Below are 6,000 nucleotides of genomic sequence, written 5' to 3' on the forward strand. Positions count from 1 at the left end.
TACTTTGTACTGGATGTGTTCAACTCACAGAGTTTAACCTTTCTTTTCATAGAGCAGTTTGGAAACACTCTATTTCTTAAGTCTGCATGTGGATATTTAGACCTCTTTGTGGCCTTCGTTGGAAACGGGATTTCTTCATATACTGCAAGAAAGAAGAATTCTCAGTAACTTCTTTGTGTGGTGTGTGTTCAACTCACAGAGTTAAACCTTCCTTTAGAAAGATCAGTTTTGAAACACTCTTTTTGTGGAAATTGCAAGTGGAGATTTCCTGCGATTTGAGGCCAAACTTAGAAATTGAAATAACCCCGTTTCAAAACTACACAGAATCATTCTCAGAAACTACTTTGTAATGGGTGTGTTCAACTCACAGAGTTTAACCTTTCTTTTCATAGAGCAGTTTGAAAACACTCTGTTTGTTAAGTCTGCAAGTGGATATTTAGACCTGGTTGAGGCCTTCGTTGGAAACGGGATTTCTTCATAGAATGCTAGACAGAAGAATTCTCAGCAACTACTTTGCGTTGTTTGTATTCAACTCACAGAGCTGAACGTTCCTTTAGACAGAGCAGTTTTGAAACACTCTTTTTGTGGAATTTGCAAGTGGAGATTTCAAGAGATTTGAGGCCAATCTTAGAAATGGCAATATCCTCGTTTAAAAACTAGACAGAATCATTCTCAGAAACTACTTTGTACTGGATGTGTTCAACTCACAGAGTTTAACCTTTCTTTTCATAGAGCAGTTTGGAAACACTCTGTTTCTTAAGTCTGCAAGTGGATATTTAGACCTCTTTGTGGCCTTCGTTGGAAACGGGATTTCTTCATATACTGCAAGAAAGAAGAATTCTCAGTAACTTCTTTGTGTGGTGTGTGTTCAACTCACAGAGTTAAACCTTCCTTTAGAAAGATCAGTTTTGAAACACTCTTTTTGTGGAAATTGCAAGTGGAGATTTCCTGCGATTTGAGGCCAATCTTAGAAATTGAAATAACCCCGTTTCAAAACTACACAGAATCATTCTCAGAAACTACTTTGTAATGGGTGTGTTCAACTCACAGAGTTTAACCTTTCTTTTCATAGAGCAGTTTGGAAACACTCTGTTTCTTAAGTCTGCAAGTGGATATTTAGACCTCTTTGTGGCCTTCGTTGGAAACGGGATTTCTTCATATAATGCAAGAAAGAAGAATTCTCAGTAACTTCTTTGTGTGGTGTGTGTTCAACTCACAGAGTTAAACCTTCCTTTAGAAAGATCAGTTTTGAAACACTCTTTTTGTGGAAATTGCAAGTGGAGATTTCCTGCGATTTGAGGCCAATCTTAGAAATTGAAATAACCCCGTTTCAAAACTACACAGAATCATTCTCAGAAACTACTTTGTAATGGGTGTGTTCAACTCACAGAGTTTAACCTTTCTTTTCATAGAGCAGTTTGAAAACACTCTGTTTGTTAAGTCTGCAATTGGATATTTAGACCTGGTTGAGGCCTTCGTTGGAAACGGGATTTCTTCATAGAATGCTAGACAGAAGAATTCTCAGTAACTTCTTTGCGTTGTTTGTATTCAACTCACAGAGCTGAACGTTCCTTTAGACAGAGCAGTTTTGAAACACTCTTTTTGTGGAATTTGCAAGTGGAGATTTCAAGAGATTTGAGGCCAATCTTAGAAATGGCAATATCCTCGTTTAAAAACTAGACAGAATCATTCTCAGAAACTACTTTGTACTGGATGTGTTCAACTCACAGAGTTTAACCTTTCTTTTCACAGAGCAGTTTGGAAACACTCTGTTTGTTAAGTCTGCAAGTGGATATTTAGACCTCTTTGTGGCCTTCGTTGGAAACGGGATTTCTTCATATACTGCAAGAAAGAAGAATTCTCAGTAACTTCTTTGTGTGGTGTGTGTTCAACTCACAGAGTTAAACCTTCCTTTAGAAAGATCAGTTTTGAAACACTCTTTTTGTGGAAATTGCAAGTGGAGATTTCCTGCGATTTGAGGCCAATCTTAGAAATTGAAATAACCCCGTTTCAAAACTACACAGAATCATTCTCAGAAACTACTTTGTAATGGGTGTGTTCAACTCACAGAGTTTAACCTTTCTTTTCACAGAGCAGTTTGAAAACACTCTGTTTGTTAAGTCTGCAAGTGGATATTTAGACCTGGTTGAGGCCTTCGTTGCAAACGGGATTTCTTCATAGAATGCTAGACAGAAGAATTCTCAGTAACTTCTTTGCGTTGTTTGTATTCAACTCACAGAGCTGAACGTTCCTTTAGACAGAGCAGTTTTGAAACACTCTTTTTGTGGAATTTGCAAGTGGAGATTTCAAGAGATTTGAGGCCAATCTTAGAAATGGCAATATCCTCGTTTAAAAACTAGACAGAATCATTCTCAGAAACTACTTTGTACTGGATGTGTTCAACTCACAGAGTTTAACCTTTCTTTTCATAGAGCAGTTTGGAAACACTCTGTTTCTTAAGTCTGCAAGTGGATATTTAGACCTCTTTGTGGCCTTCGTTGGAAACGGGATTTCTTCATATACTGCAAGAAAGAAGAATTCTCAGTAACTTCTTTGTGTGGTGTGTGTTCAACTCACAGAGTTAAACCTTCCTTTAGAAAGATCAGTTTTGAAACACTCTTTTTGTGGAAATTGCAAGTGGAGATTTCCTGCGATTTGAGGCCAATCTTAGAAATTGAAAGAACCCCGTTTCAAAGCTACACAGAATCATTCTCAGAAACTACTTTGTAATGGGTGTGTTCAACTCACAGAGTTTAACCACCCTTTTCACAGAGCAGTTTGAAAACACTCTGTTTGTTAAGTCTGCAAGTGGATATTTAGACCTGGTTGAGGCCTTCTTTGGAAACGGGATTTCTTCATAAAATGCTAGACAGAAGAATTCTCAGTAACTTCTTTCCATTGTTTGTATTCAACTCACAGAGCTGAACGTTCCTTTAGACAGAGCAGTTTTGAAACACTCTTTTTGTGGAATTTGCAAGTGGAGATTTCAAGAGATTTGAGGCCAATCTTAGAAATGGCAATATCCTCGTTTAAAAACTAGACAGAATCATTCTCAGAAACTACTTTGTACTGGATGTGTTCAACTCACAGAGTTTAACCTTTCTTTTCATAGAGCAGTTTGGAAACACTCTGTTTGTTAAGTCTGCAAGTGGATATTTAGACCTCTTTGTGGCCTTCGTTGGAAACGGGATTTCTTCATATACTGCAAGAAAGTAGAATTCTCAGTAACTTCTTTGTGTGGTGTGTGTTCAACTCACAGAGTTAAACCTTCCTTTAGAAAGATCAGTTTTGAAACACTCTTTTTGTGGAAATTGCAAGTGGAGATTTCCTGCGATTTGAGGCCAATCTTAGAAATTGAAAGAACCCCGTTTCAAAACTACACAGAATCATTCTCAGAAACTACTTTGTAATGGGTGTGTTCAACTCACAGAGTTTAACCTTTCTTTTCATAGAGCAGTTTGAAAACACTCTGTTTGTTAAGTCTGCAAGTGGATATTTAGACCTGGTTGAGGCCTTCGTTGGAAACGGGATTTCTTCATAGAATGCTAGACAGAAGAATTCTCAGTAACTTCTTTGCGTTGTTTGTATTCAACTCACAGAGCTGAACGTTCCTTTAGACAGAGCAGTTTTGAAACACTCTTTTTGTGGAATTTGCAAGTGGAGATTTCAAGAGATTTGAGGCCAATCTTAGATATGGCAATATCCTCGTTTAAAAAGTAGACAGAATCATTCTCAGAAACTACTTTGTACTGGATGTGTTCAACTCACAGAGTTTAACCTTTCTTTTCATAGAGCAGTTTGGAAACACTCTGTTTGTTAAGTCTGCAAGTGGATATTTAGAACTCTTTGTGGCCTTCGTTGGAAACGGGATTTCTTCATATAATGCAAGAAAGAAGAATTCTCAGTAACTTCTTTGTGTGGTGTGTGTTCAACTCACAGAGTTAAACCTTCCTTTAGAAAGATCAGTTTTGAACACTCTTTTTCTGGAAATTGCAAGTGGAGATTTCCTGCGATTTGAGGCCAATCTTAGAAATTGAAATAACCCCGTTTCAAAACTACACAGAATCATTCTCAGAAACTACTTTGTAATGGGTGTGTTCAACTCACAGAGTTTAACCTTTCTTTTCACAGAGCAGTTTGAAAACACTCTGTTTGTTAAGTCTGCAAGTGGATATTTAGACCTGGTTGAGGCCTTCGTTGCAAACGGGATTTCTTCATAGAATGCTAGACAGAAGAATTCTCAGTAACTTCTTTGCCTTGTTTGTATTCAACTCACAGAGCTGAACGTTCCTTTAGACAGAGCAGTTTTGAAACACTCTTTTTGTGGAATTTGCAAGTGGAGATTTCAAGAGATTTGAGGCCAATCTTAGAAATGGCAATATCCTCGTTTAAAAACTAGACAGAATCATTCTCAGAAACTACTTTGTACTGGATGTGTTCAACTCACAGAGTTTAACCTTTCTTTTCATAGAGCAGTTTGGAAACACTCTGTTTCTTAAGTCTGCAAGTGGATATTTAGACCTCTTTGTGGCCTTCGTTGGAAACGGGATTTCTTCATATACTGCAAGAAAGAAGAATTCTCAGTAACTTCTTTGTGTGGTGTGTGTTCAACTCACAGAGTTAAACCTTCCTTTAGAAAGATCAGTTTTGAAACACTCTTTTTGTGGAAATTGCAAGTGGAGATTTCCTGCGATTTGAGGCCAATCTTAGAAATTGAAAGAACCCCGTTTCAAAGCTACACAGAATCATTCTCAGAAACTACTTTGTAATGGGTGTGTTCAACTCACAGAGTTTAACCACCCTTTTCACAGAGCAGTTTGAAAACACTCTGTTTGTTAAGTCTGCAAGTGGATATTTAGACCTGGTTGAGGCCTTCTTTGGAAACGGGATTTCTTCATAAAATGCTAGACAGAAGAATTCTCAGTAACTTCTTTCCATTGTTTGTATTCAACTCACAGAGCTGAACGTTCCTTTAGACAGAGCAGTTTTGAAACACTCTTTTTGTGGAATTTGCAAGTGGAGATTTCAAGAGATTTGAGGCCAATCTTAGAAATGGCAATATCCTCGTTTAAAAACTAGACAGAATCATTCTCAGAAACTACTTTGTACTGGATGTGTTCAACTCACAGAGTTTAACCTTTCTTTTCATAGAGCAGTTTGGAAACACTCTGTTTGTTAAGTCTGCAAGTGGATATTTAGACCTCTTTGTGGCCTTCGTTGGAAACGGGATTTCTTCATATACTGCAAGAAAGTAGAATTCTCAGTAACTTCTTTGTGTGGTGTGTGTTCAACTCACAGAGTTAAACCTTCCTTTAGAAAGATCAGTTTTGAAACACTCTTTTTGTGGAAATTGCAAGTGGAGATTTCCTGCGATTTGAGGCCAATCTTAGAAATTGAAAGAACCCCGTTTCAAAACTACACAGAATCATTCTCAGAAACTACTTTGTAATGGGTGTGTTCAACTCACAGAGTTTAACCTTTCTTTTCACAGAGCAGTTTGAAAACACTCTGTTTGTTAAGTCTGCAAGTGGATATTTAGACCTGGTTGAGGCCTTCGTTGGAAACGGGATTTCTTCATAGAATGCTAGACAGAAGAATTCTCAGTAACTTCTTTGCGTTGTTTGTATTCAACTCACAGAGCTGAACGTTCCTTTAGACAGAGCAGTTTTGAAACACTCTTTTTGTGGAATTTGCCAGTGTAGATTTCAAGAGATTTGAGGCCAATCTTAGAAATGGCAATATCCTCGTTTAAAAACTAGACAGAATCATTCTCAGAAACTACTTTGTACTGGATGTGTTCAACTCACAGAATTTAACCTTTCTTTTCATAGAGCAGTTTGGAAACACTCTATTTCTTAAGTCTGCATGTGGATATTTAGACCTCTTTGTGGCCTTCGTTGGAAACGGGATTTCTTCATATACTGCAAGAAAGAAGAATTCTCAGTAACTTCTTTGTGTGGTGTGTGTTCAACTCACAGAGTTAAACCTTCCTTTAGAAAG

The sequence above is a fragment of the Pan paniscus genome, chromosome 10, assembly GCF_029289425.2.
Source record: "Pan paniscus chromosome 10, NHGRI_mPanPan1-v2.0_pri, whole genome shotgun sequence".
Classification (NCBI taxonomy): Eukaryota; Metazoa; Chordata; class Mammalia; order Primates; family Hominidae; genus Pan; species Pan paniscus.